The sequence below is a fragment of the Bufo bufo genome, chromosome 3, assembly GCF_905171765.1.
Source record: "Bufo bufo chromosome 3, aBufBuf1.1, whole genome shotgun sequence".
Lineage (NCBI taxonomy): Eukaryota > Metazoa > Chordata > Amphibia > Anura > Bufonidae > Bufo > Bufo bufo.
Genome location: NC_053391.1, coordinates 239,462,169 through 239,474,911, shown reverse-complemented (window position 1 = coordinate 239,474,911; position 12,743 = coordinate 239,462,169).

Here is a 12,743-nt window from a genome sequence, read left to right as displayed (position 1 = left end):
GAACGTGCTGGATCCACTGTCGGCCACCCAATTGACTAATGCCTGTACCTGCTCAGGCCTTACCATCCTTAGAACGGCATTGGGCCCCACCAAATATCGCTGTAAATTCTGCTGGCTACTGGGACCTGAGGTAGTTGGTTCACTAGGACGTCTGGCTGTGGCAGAACGGCCACGTCCTCTCCCAGCACCAGAGGGTCCACTAACACCACCACGACCATGTCCACGTCCGCGTCCGCGTCCCTTATTAGATGTTTTCCTCATTGTTCCTGTTCACCACAATTTTGAGAATGGCAAATTTGGGAATAGTTTTTCAACCCAGAACAAAAAATGTGCTTTTACGGTCACTACAAATAACTTGACCAGCTAAAACAGTACAGATTTGGTTGAATAGAAATGTGAGGCCTGTTTTTTTTTGCGCTGTGTGACAGGAATAGGTTTAATCACAGAATCAGACTTCTATCTGCACGGTAGCGTGTGTCTTAGGTTTTTCTGAATAACACTATCAGCACCTTCAATGTAAGATATCCTTTTTGGGATAGATTTCAAGTAGGCCTCTTATAGCAGAAACTAGTTATTTTGAGAATGGTAAATTTGGGAATAGTTTTTCAACCCAGAACAAAAAATTTGCTTTTACGGTCACTACAAATAACTTGACCAGCTAAAACAGTACAGATTTGGTTTAATAGAAATGTGAGGCCTGTTTTTTTTTGCGCTGTGTGACAGGTATAGGTTTAATCACAGAATCAGACTTCTATCTGCACGGTAGCGTGTGTCTTAGGTTTTTCTGAATGACACTATCAGCACCTTCAATGTAAGATATCCTTTTTGGGATAGATTTCAAGTTGGCCTCATATAGCAGAAACTAGTTATTTTGAGAATGGCAAATTTGGGAATAGCTTTTCAATTTAGAACAAAAAGTGTGCTTTTACGGTCACTACAAATAACTTGACCAGCTAAAACAGTACAGATTTGGTTGAATAGAAATGTGAGGCCTGTTTTTTTTTGCGCTGTGTGCCAGGTATAGGTTTAATCACAGAATCAGACTTCTATCTGCACGGTAGCGTGTGTCTTAGGTTTTTCTGAATGACACTATCAGCACCTTCAATGTAAGATATCCTTTTTGGGATAGATTTCAAGTAGGCCTTATACAGCAGAAACTAGTTATTTTGAGAATGGCAAATTTGGGAATAGTTTTTCAACCCAGAACAAAAAATGTGCTTTTACGGTCACTACAAATAACTTGACCAGCTAAAACAGTACAGATTTGGTTGAATAGAAATGTAAGGCCTGTTTTTTTTTTGCGCTGTGTGACAGGTATAGGTTTAATCACAGAATCAGACTTCTATCTGCACGGTAGCGTGTGTCTTAGGTTTTTCTGAATGACACTATCAGTACCTTTAATGTAAGATATCCTTTTTTGGGATAGATTTCAAGTTGGCCTCATATAGCAGAAACTAGTTATTTTGAGAATGGCAAATTTGGGAATAGTTTTTCAACCCAGAACAAAAAATGTGCTTTTACGGTCACTACAAATAACTTGATCAGCTAAAACAGTACAGATTTGGTTGAATAGAAATGTCAGGTCTATTTTTTAGGCGCTGGGTGACAGGCTCAACTTGCCCCTGATGTAGTATATGGCCAAAAAATAACCACACTATTGATGGTTAAATGCACTTGGGTGACACAGGCTCAGCCTGCACCAGATGTAGTATATGGCCAAAAAATAACCAAACTGTTGATGGTTAAATGCACTTCGGTGACACAGGCTCAGCCTGCAGCTGATGTAGTATATAGCACAAAATAACCACACTATTGATGGTTAAATACACTTGGTGATAGCTTGTGCTGGCGCACCACAAGTCACAAAATGGCCGCCGATCACCCCAGAAAAAAGTGATCTAAAAACGCTCTGGGCAGCCTCAAAAAAGTGAGCAAGTCGATATTAGCACTTCAATGATCCACAGCTGCAGATCGATCACAGAATGAAGTCTTTTGGAGGAGTTAATCTGCCTAATCTCGCCCTAACGTCGCAGCTGCAACCTCTCCCTATGCTTGAATCAGCAGAGTGACGTGCAGTGCTACGTGACCCAAGCTTATTTAGAGGCTGGGTCACATGCTGCACTGGCCAATCACAGCCATGCCAATAGTAGGCAAGGCTGTGATGGCCTCTTGGGGCAAGTAGTATGACGCTTGTTGATTGGCTGCTTTGCAGCCTTTCAAAAAGCGCCAATAAAGCGCCGAACACCGAACCCGGACTTTTACGAAAATGTTCGGGTTCGGGTCCGTGTCACGGACACCCCAAAATTCGTTACGAACCCGAACTATACAGTTCGGGTTCGCTCATCCCTACTAGAGAGGAGATTCACATTATAGTCACAATTGTCTGGTAGCTGTAGGGAAGTATCTCTCATGTGTCGTGTCTGCATTGCTGGGAATAATGGTATCATTGCTAATGTCAACCTAGCTATTGTACAGGGTCCCTCTGTAATATTGGCTGGTATGTACGTGTAACTAGTATTTCCACAGGCCAATACCCATCCTGTTAGTAAAGGTACATGTTCTTCACTCAGGTGGCGTGGATCCAGTCGGACTCTGTGGTCCTCCTTCTGTCTGTCATTAGTGTCCCAGCTGCTCATAAGAACAGAGCTCTGATGTTAAGCACAACACTTAACATGTAACACGTAATTGCAAACATTGAAACAAACAGATCTGACCATACAGACATGAACACACAAAGGGCCCATAAAAACTTTTCATTGACTTCAATAAAAAAAAAAAATGTACAGCTTGATCAATGCTGTTGGCACCAATAAAAACCAAAAACTTCCAAGAAAAATAAAATAAAATTCTCACTGCACATATTATATGAAAACAAATACCGTACTCCATACGCATTCACATTTTCATATACTTATTTTCACAAACAGCTCATAACCTCGCCGTCATACATAAAAACTGAATTGCACACACAGCTCTGCTAAAACTCTCAGTCTTCTTACATTTTCAAGTCCACTAAAACTCAGAGCCACACCCATTCACATTCCACTGAATCATGTATCTTCCAACCCAGTTACACAATTTCTTTGTTTCATTCCAAAACTTGCAGCACAGACAAACACCTTTCCTGGAAACAGATATCTACACCACACCCAGAATTGCTAATGGTCTGTCACTGTTTGTGCTGCTTTTTCCAATATCTTCTGGTCTTCACTCTGTGATTAATCAACTCTTATAAGAAGACAATATACATGTTATAATCATACAGTAATTTTGTGAAACCCATATCATCTTATATACCATGTGGTCTTAGTTTAGTGTTGCACACATCGTCACTTACTCTATAGAATTCCCTGCCCCCTTCCCTTATCTCAGGAATTTTTTTGTGTGAAGGCGGGGGAAGTGAATCTCTGTAGCTCTCACTAGATACATACAATACTTATCCATTAACTGACCATCTTTTACTGCTGTAATCTCTAATGCTGGGGCTATGGATCGTCCCTATTTAAACACACACATATCATTAGGGCAATAAAACTTAACCAGTTCATTTCTCAACATTTAACACAAGCCCTTTCTGATTGCAGACACTGGGTCATTTTCTTTCATCACAGGAGTTCTGATGTACACAGTCTGTAAGCTCTAACTTCACAGATTCTTACAGATTTTCATCCCTGTTGCCAGCCGGGTAACCTGCTGTCCGGGGCCACACTTTCTCTATAATATTCTGTTTCCTGCATACGCATGTGTGGGGGCAGTGGATTTGCTAATGTTGAAACACCCTGCGGCTTCCTTTTCATAAAGGTGTTTTTCAAATTGATCTATGCTGTCTGAAGTCCACGTGGAGACGTTCTGTTTTACTGTAAGTGTAGTGTACGGGGACTGTAATGCCCGTCACTACAGAAGGGTCACTTGTGTGCTGTCGTCCCCCCCTTATTTATGGGGAAGTTGGTATAAGTCATCTTTATAAACTGTAATGCTATGTCTTTCCCTGTTACTGTGAAACTTGCATGTACAGGCCTGCTAGGGGTGTCATTCCAACTCTTAGTCACTAGAGGGAGCTAGGGAGCCCTAGGTTATATAAGGCCCAGTCAGGGAAGGGAAAGTCAGTCTAAAGGAAGTCTAAAGGGAGTCTAAAGGGAGTCTAAAGCCAGTCTACAGCAGTTGGAGTTTAGACTATGTCAGAGTCAAGTCCAGGCCGGAAGCCTGCAGACCAGGAGAGGGTATTGCAGTCCCTGTAACCGGGTTCCAGATTCAAAGAGAAGGTTCCCCTCCTGAGTTCACCTATGCAGAAGCAGGAACACCTTAGTTAAAGAGCCCGAGGAAACTGAGAGAGAGACAGAGGCAAAGCTCAGAAAAGCAAGAGGTACTCAAGACAACAGAGGAGGTACTTGATAAAGATAAAACCAAGGATATACGCCAGAGCTAGGGTATTGGGCCTTGGAGAAGATTTTCTAAGTTCCAGGATCAGTCAGGAATAGAGTGCAAGCTGCCTGTACTGCAAGTCCTGTGTTTAACACTCTGAAGTCACCTTGCTATACATATATTGCCTGCTTCAACTGTATTGAAAAACAACTGTCTGCAAAGGAACTGCGTTTCCGTTAATGTCCCTATATGATGACTACTAAAGTTTGAGTTCTGCTTTAACATCACGTGGTTCCTCAGTTATTCCTGCTATCAGCAAACGGCGTGCCACCGTTTAATTGGCACTGGCGTCATGAACATTTCTCATCATCACCTGCCCTTGCAGAGAGTCAGCCGTCTCAGGTTAGTGTCTATTGCACTACAACACCCAGGAACATTTCTAAACCTAACTTGAGTACGCTGCATAAGCATTAGCCTATCAGATAGATTGTTAATAAATGTGGAAATAATTAGACTGTCATACTGGAGAACCGGTAGTCCTGCCTCCAATTTCCAGCAATCCATAAATGTCCTCCAGAAATCAGTAACGCTTTCTGAGGGTTTTTGCTTACATGCTACGGCTACTGGGAGTGAAGACTTTTGTTGAAATGCCTCTATCATGTGTTCTTCTATCTCCTTTCTGCATATAATCCATATCCCATGAAGGGTCAGGTTCAAAATACGGTCAGGCGGCAGTGTTGCTAAGCATAGACCCATGACCATGTCCATGTGATATATGCTATTGTCTCCTTCCCTAGGAAAGGGGTCTACCGTTTCCATTGCCTCTGTCCACCCTGCAAAATTATCTACCCATGGGTTAACAAGGTAATACTTTGTAGGACTGACTCGGGCAACATATTGTTTACATGTTTCTCCTGGTTCTGGTTTAGGGTATTGTGTCTCAGATTTTTGACTACCCATTATCAAAACTTATTTTCTTACAAAAAGAATTCAAAACAGTAATAGCAAAAAACAAAATAGAATGTTAGTCTTGGGCGACAGCTGTACACTTACGACCCAGCCTGTCACTTCCCCTTATATAACTATGTTAGACAAAACAACTTATCATGCAAAACTTCTACAATTATCTTATTAAGAATCAAATCAAGCTGTAAAACCTTCTGTTCCCTGAACAGATTTTTTACGGGACTCCCTGAGCCCTCTGAAGTGCACTTTCCTTGTTAATGGACTTCCCTGAGTCCTTTCTGTTCCTGGAACAGATCTTTTACGGGGCTCCCTGAGCCCTCTGAAGTGCACTTTTCTTGTTACTGGACTTCCCTGAGTCCTAAGGCAAAACTCCCTGAGTTATGCTTACTGTATCCCTGACACAGTACTTCACCCGAAGTCTATCTAAGGGTCCCTTATGTACTTACTTGAATCGAGACGTGGTCAGTGCCCTCAGATTGGCCAAAGGACAAAAATCGGTATCTCTTCTCACCAGACCCGAGGATGACCTTCTCAATCCCGGACACAAGCCTCCAAATTGTTAGGAATATTCTTTTCTTTCCCTCTTAATTGTACCCCTGGTACAAGACTTCAGTATTCAGCTTGATTGGATTCTTATCTGGCGCCAGAGAGAGCAACGTTGACACAAGACACACTTCTGTGTAGTTCAAAGTCACTCTAAGTTTTTATTGATCTCGTGACATATATAGTCCTAATCTAATGGCATGATGTTTAAGTTAACCAATCACAAAGTAACACACATCATAGCCAGCTACACATTTCAGTTATCTTATCTTTTATCAGAGTCCAAGGCTATATGTGAGCAAAAACACTTAGCTCTTATGAAATAGTTTTCCAAGAACTCTTTACTCCCTATGTGTTACGTGATGATGTATTAATGTATAGATAGTGATGAAATATAAGCTTTATATAAGAAATAGGCTTTGGACTGAAATAGAACCCTTCAGTTGTTAGGAGACGATCGGGATGGAGACCCGATCATTATTATTTTCCCTTATAACATGGTTATAAGGGGAAATAATAGCATTCTGAATACAGAATGCATAGTAAAACAGCGCTGGAGGGGTTAAAAAAATAATACATTTTTTTTAACTCACCTTAGTCCACTTGATCGCGTAGCCCGGCATCTCCTTCTGTCTCCTTTGTTGAATAGGACCTGTAGTGAGCATTAAATACAGGAACAGGACCTTTGATGACGTCACTCCGGTCATCACATGGTACGTCACATGATCTTTTACCATGGTGATGGATCATGTGATGACCGGAGTGACGTCATCAAAGGTCCTGTTCCTGTATTTAATGCTCACCACAGGTCCTATTCAACAAAGGAGACAGAAGGAGATGCCGGGCCGCGATCAAGTGGACTAAGGTATGTTAAATAATTTTTTATTTATTTTTAACCCCTCCAGCGCTGTTTTACTATGCATTCTGTATTCAGATAGCTATTATTTTCCCTTATAACCATGTTATAAGGGAAAATAATACAATCTACAGAACACCGATCCCAAGCCGGAACTTCTGTGAAGAAGTTCGGGTTTGGATACCAAACATGCACGATTTTTCTCACGCGAGTGCAAAACGCATTACAATGTTTTGCACTTGTGCGGAAAAATCGCGGGTGTTCCCGCAACGCACCCGCACATTTTCCCGCAACGCTCGTGTGAAAGAGGCCTAATACTGACAGTGCAGTACATTGCAATAGTATTGCAATGCACTGTACAGCAATCAGGCCCACTGCATTTTCAAGATCCAAATGGGACTTGATAAAAAAAAAGTGTAAAAATAAAACAAAGTGAAAAAAATGTGAAAATCTAAATTAAATTAATTGCCTTTTCCCATATACTCTCATTCATTAAAAAATGAAAAAAATAAAAGAACACATAATTGGTATCACCGCATCCATAAAGACCTGAACTATAAAAGTATCATGTTACTAATCCCACGTGGTGAATGCCCTAAAAAAATATAAAAAAAAACTATTGGTGTTTTAATGACCTCACTTCCACAAAAAATTTAATAAAAAGAGTCATATGTACCCCAATATTATACCAATAAAAACTACAGCTCCTCTCACATGAAAAAAATACATTGGTGTAAAAAATTAAAATATTATGTATGTTAGTATATGGCGATGGAAAATAAAATTTATTTTTAACACAAAAGTGACTTTATGCTGAAAAAGTGGCAGAGGCGCAAATGTTTCTGCGGCAGGCAGAGGTCGCAGCAGAGAAAGGGGCCGTGGCAGCAGGGGTCACTTCGAGAGGCCTGAGCTCCCAGTGTCATCTAGCGGTCGTGTCGTGACCAGCAACCAAGCGGTTCTTGAGTGGTTGACTCAATCTTCGACTTCATCGCAAGTGACATCGGACACCCCCAGCCAGTGGGTTCGTCAGACACAACACTTAGTTGTGCTCTTATATATGGACTCACATAGACTCAATATGGCATCACTAAATTAATTTATTATATAGATGCATGTGTCAAGGTAACTGGAGATACAAATATATATAGTATATAGAGGATGTCCGTGCAAATAGTGAATAGAGTGCGACATCAGTTTGGAGCACCTTTCCATCCCCAACCAGAGGGAGAGCCACCCTATATTCTCTTTTTTTCGCAACCCTTAGTTGGCATGGCCCGGGAGCAGGTCCTGTGCACTCACCTGTCCTCAATCTGCCTCTGTCCTTTTCTGTTCAGAGACAGAGAAGTATTGTATGCTGTGGGCTCAGCTCCACTATACAATGAGGATGAGCTACTAGAAGACAGTCAGCAGCTACTAGCCAGCCAAAATGTGGAGGAGACATCCATCACTTCTTCCACTAGGCGGGCAAGTAGTGATGAAGAGAGTGGCATGGGTGCTGGTGTTGCAAGCTGTCAGGCCCCTGACCCACAGACGATTGAGGAGGACATCAGTGACATACAGACAGTACTCGATGATGATGATGATGTAGCTGATCGCACTTGGGAGCTGGGTGACGAAGGGGCTTAATTTTCTTTTTCTTTATATAATAATGTAATATTATAAAATCCGGTGTCTCCATTATACATCTGCAGCGTGGTAGCCCAGTGTGGCTTCTGAACACTTTCAAAATAATTCTTCAGCGGGGCAAATAGATGCCGGATGACCGGGACGCTCCATTACCTTCCCAGGAGCTTCTGTCAGGAGCAGCTATTCATTTCTGAGACGTGTGGGGGGAATCCAAAAACCCTCTCCATCTCCGTGCACCACAGGATGTCCTCCTCCCTATCCATGATGACTGGGAACTCGTGATGAGTGATGGCCTTGCGGTTCACCCGGCGGTCGGTTCAGGGCCGGACTGGGGATAAAAACCAGCCCTGGAAAAAGTTGCATACCAGCCCCACAGCATTGCATCATTATTTACTTGTTTATAAAAGGCAAAGGCATTCATTTAAAAACACGTGTGTAAACACGAATATGAATTTTGCTGAACCAATAGCTCTTTTGTAGAACCCCAATTGTTTATATTATCACAGTAGACCAGCTTTTCCCAACCAGGATGCAATAACGGTATGCAATGCGATATTTTAAGGGAATTGTGCTAGAGGTCTATTTGCACTGTTATGGGGGATGTGTGGATGGCACTGTTATGGAGGGGATCTGTGGATGGCACTGTTATGGAGGGAGATCTGTGGATGGCACTGTTATGGAGGGGGATCTGTGGATGACACTGTTATGGAGGGGGATCTGTGGATGACACTGTTATGGGGGATCTGTGGGTGGCACTGTTATGGAGGGGGATCTGTGGATGGCACTGTTATGGAGGGGATCTGTGGATGACACTGTTATGGAGGGGATCTGTGGATGGCACCGTTATGGAGGGGATCTGTGGATGGCACCGTTATGGAGGGGATCTGTGGATGGCACCGTTATGGAGGGGATCTGTGGATGGCACCGTTATGGGGGATCTGTGGATGGCACCGTTATGGGGGATCTGTGGGTGACACTGTTATGGGGGATCTGTGGATGGCACCGTTATGGAGGGGATCTGTGGATGGCACAGTTATGGAGGGGATCTGTGGGTCGCACCGTTATGGGGGATCTGTGGATGACACTGTTATGGGGGATCTGTGGATGGCACCGTTATGGGGGATCTGTGGATGACACTGTTATGGGGGATCTGTGGATGACACTGTTATGGGGGATCTGTGGATGACACTGTTATAGGGGATCTGTGGATGGCACTGTTATGGGGGGACCTATGGATGATGCACTGTTATGGGGGATGTGTGTTATGACACATAGGGCCATGAGGGGGAACAGCATAAGATGTTATTATGCTGGTCCCCCTCATGGCTCTATGTGTCACAGCATTACTTTATTAATGTCCCCTCATGTGTCCTAAACCGGGCACATAACTGTCTTTGTATGTAAAGTCTTTCTTTACTGCTGAAACAATTGCTCTCCTCTTGATAAAATCACCAGTCTCTGTACTCAGCCTCCTACCTGACACACACAGCCCTGAACAGCCGGATGACAGTTCTGCACAAGCAGCAGCTACCAGGCTAAAGGACCTTCCGTGATGTCACGATCATGTGATCAGTCACATGTGTGGGAGGAGTCAGGCTCCGGGCAATGTCCGTGCCGAAGCCTGCTGTTGTGGGCGGGGGATGGGCTCCTCTCTCTGTCAGTCACTCTGTGTAATATATACTGCACCAGCCAAGGAGCCTCCTCGCTGTCAGCACGGTCGGCCGTGCAACAGTCAAGGCTACCGGCCTAACGGGAATTTTCCCGGTATCCCGGTAGGCCAGTCCGGCCCTGGATTGTTTTGTGGCAAACTTTGCGCGTTTGTGATCTGCCGAACATGCGTACATATGGCGATGTCTGTGCGCCATATTCTTTTACATTGCACCAAACTTTGACCCATGACACAGCCATCAGGTGGGACAGGACAGCCAATTAAGACCATCTGGCAGCCATTTTATATAATGTGTTTTGCCAGTGTAGGGAGAGGTTGCATTTTGGAGCAGGGACAGGCTGTTAGGAACTTAGGGACACCAAACGCTAGCTAATAGGGCCACAAAAGTCCTTTTAAGGACTGGTAACATTGTGCTATCGATAGGTGTGATACACAGAGGGGTGTGATATACTTACAATATACTTTCTAACATAGAAAGTATATTATAGTGCACTTGTATGCTTCCATAAAATACTGATTGAGGGCTGGGATCTATCAGCTTCCACAAAATAGTGATTGAGGTTTTCCATATACCTGCGTCCACAAAATTACTGCTTGAGGGTGATATACCAGCTTCAACTAACAACTGATTGAGGCCTTACATATATCAGCTTCCACAAAATAGCGAGAGAGGTTTTCCATATACCTGCGTCCACAAAATACAGATTGCAGGTTTTGATATACCTGCTTCTACTAACAACTGATTGAGGCCTGACATATATCAGCTTCCATAAAATAGTGATAGAGGTTTTCCATATACTTGCGTCCACAAAATTACTGCTTGAGGGTGATATATCAGCTTCAACTAACATCTTATTGAGGCCTACTATATATCAACTTCCACAAAATAGTGATAGAGGTTTTCCATATACCTGTGTTTACAAAATACTGCTTAAGGGCGATATACCAGCTTCAACTAACAACCGATTGAGGCCTGCCATATATCAGCTTCCACAAATACTGCTCTTCTCTAGGGACTTTGGCACAGGGTCATTTTGAAAATGACAGGCAGAGAAAGAGGCAGGCCATTCCGCAGGGGTGGTAGGGGTCGGGCAGGTGCATCAGGCCGGAGCCTAAGGGGGAAGTTGGAGAAGGTGCGTGCGATTATGTCAAAGGACGCACCAGAGTTTGTTGAGTGGCTCACTCTGGCTTCCGCTTCTGCACCCTCCTCATCCTCTGCATCTGCACCCTCCTCACTCTCTGCTGTGTGCACCCCCAAAGACACCACCACCACCATAGCCACTTCACTTGAGTCAGAGGAATAATTTTCCCATCCATTCCCAGATCTTACCGATGCACAGCCATTCATGGCATCGGATGAGGAAGAGGAGGTAGCAAAGGCCACCACCCAGTGGTCTGACAACAGTACACACATCAGCCCAATGAGGGTGGTCCCCGCTGTTGCTGCCTACTCCGAGATCTCTAATATCAGTGGAGGTGAAGGTGACGATGATGACGTGTTGATGGACGTCACGTGGGTGCCTACAAGAGAGGAAGAGGAGGGGAGTTCAGAGGGAGAGACCGAGCAGCAGAGAGGGAGGAGAAGGAGGAGAAGCAGGCAGAACTTGCAGTGCACAGGAGGCAAAAAGAAGACTGCAAATGTATCAGGAGCAAGCCATCCACCATGCACGGTCACATCTTGCGCTCCCGGGACGCCGGCACATGGCTCCACAGTGTGAGCTTTTTTTAACGTGTCAGCTGCTGACAATAGTGTTGCCATCTGCAGCCTGTGCTGTCAACACATAAGTCGTGGTAAGCCCAACACTCACCTAGGGACGACCGCCTTAAGAAGGCACCTGGCCTCTCATCACCGAGCCCAGTGGAAGCAAAGCCATCAGAACCCACAAAGTCTACACACCCCAGTTAAAATGTCAGGTTTCTTTAATGTAAAAAAAACGAGACACAGATAAATCATTTCAGAACTTTTTCCACCTTTAATGTGACCTATAAACTGTACAACTCAATTGAAAAACAAACTGAAATATTTTAGGTAGAGGGAAGAAAAAATATAAAAATAAAATAATATGGTTGCATAAGTGTGCACACCCTTAAACTAATACTTTGTTGAAGCACCTTTTGATTTTATTACAACACTCAGTCTTTTTGGGTATCTATCAGCATGGCACATTTTGACTTGACAAGATTTGCCCACTCTTCTTTGCGAAAACACTCCAAATCTGTCAGATTGCGAGGGCATCTCCTGTGCACAGCCTTCTTCAGATGACCCCACAGATTTTCAATTGGATTCAGGTCTGGGCTCTGACTGGGCAATTCCAAAACTTTAATCTTCTTCTGGTGAAGCCATTCCTTTATTGATTTGGATGTATGCTTTGGGTCGTTGTCATGCTGACAAATGAAGTTCCTCTTCATGTTCAGCTCTCTAGCAGAAGCCTGAAGGTTTTGTGCCAATATTGACTGGTATTTGGAACTGTTCATAATTCCCTCTAGCTTAACTAAGGCTTCACTGTGGTTAACATGCTTCACTGTGGTTATGGTGTTCTTTTGGTGATGTGCAGTGTTGTTTTTGCGCCAAACATATCTTTTGGAATTTGGCCAAAAAGTTCAACCTTGGTTTCATCAGACTAGAACACCTTTTCCCACATGCTTTTGGGAGACTTTAGATGTGTTTTTGCAAAATGTAGCCTGGCTTGGAAGTTTTTCTTCATAAGAAAAGGCTTTCAT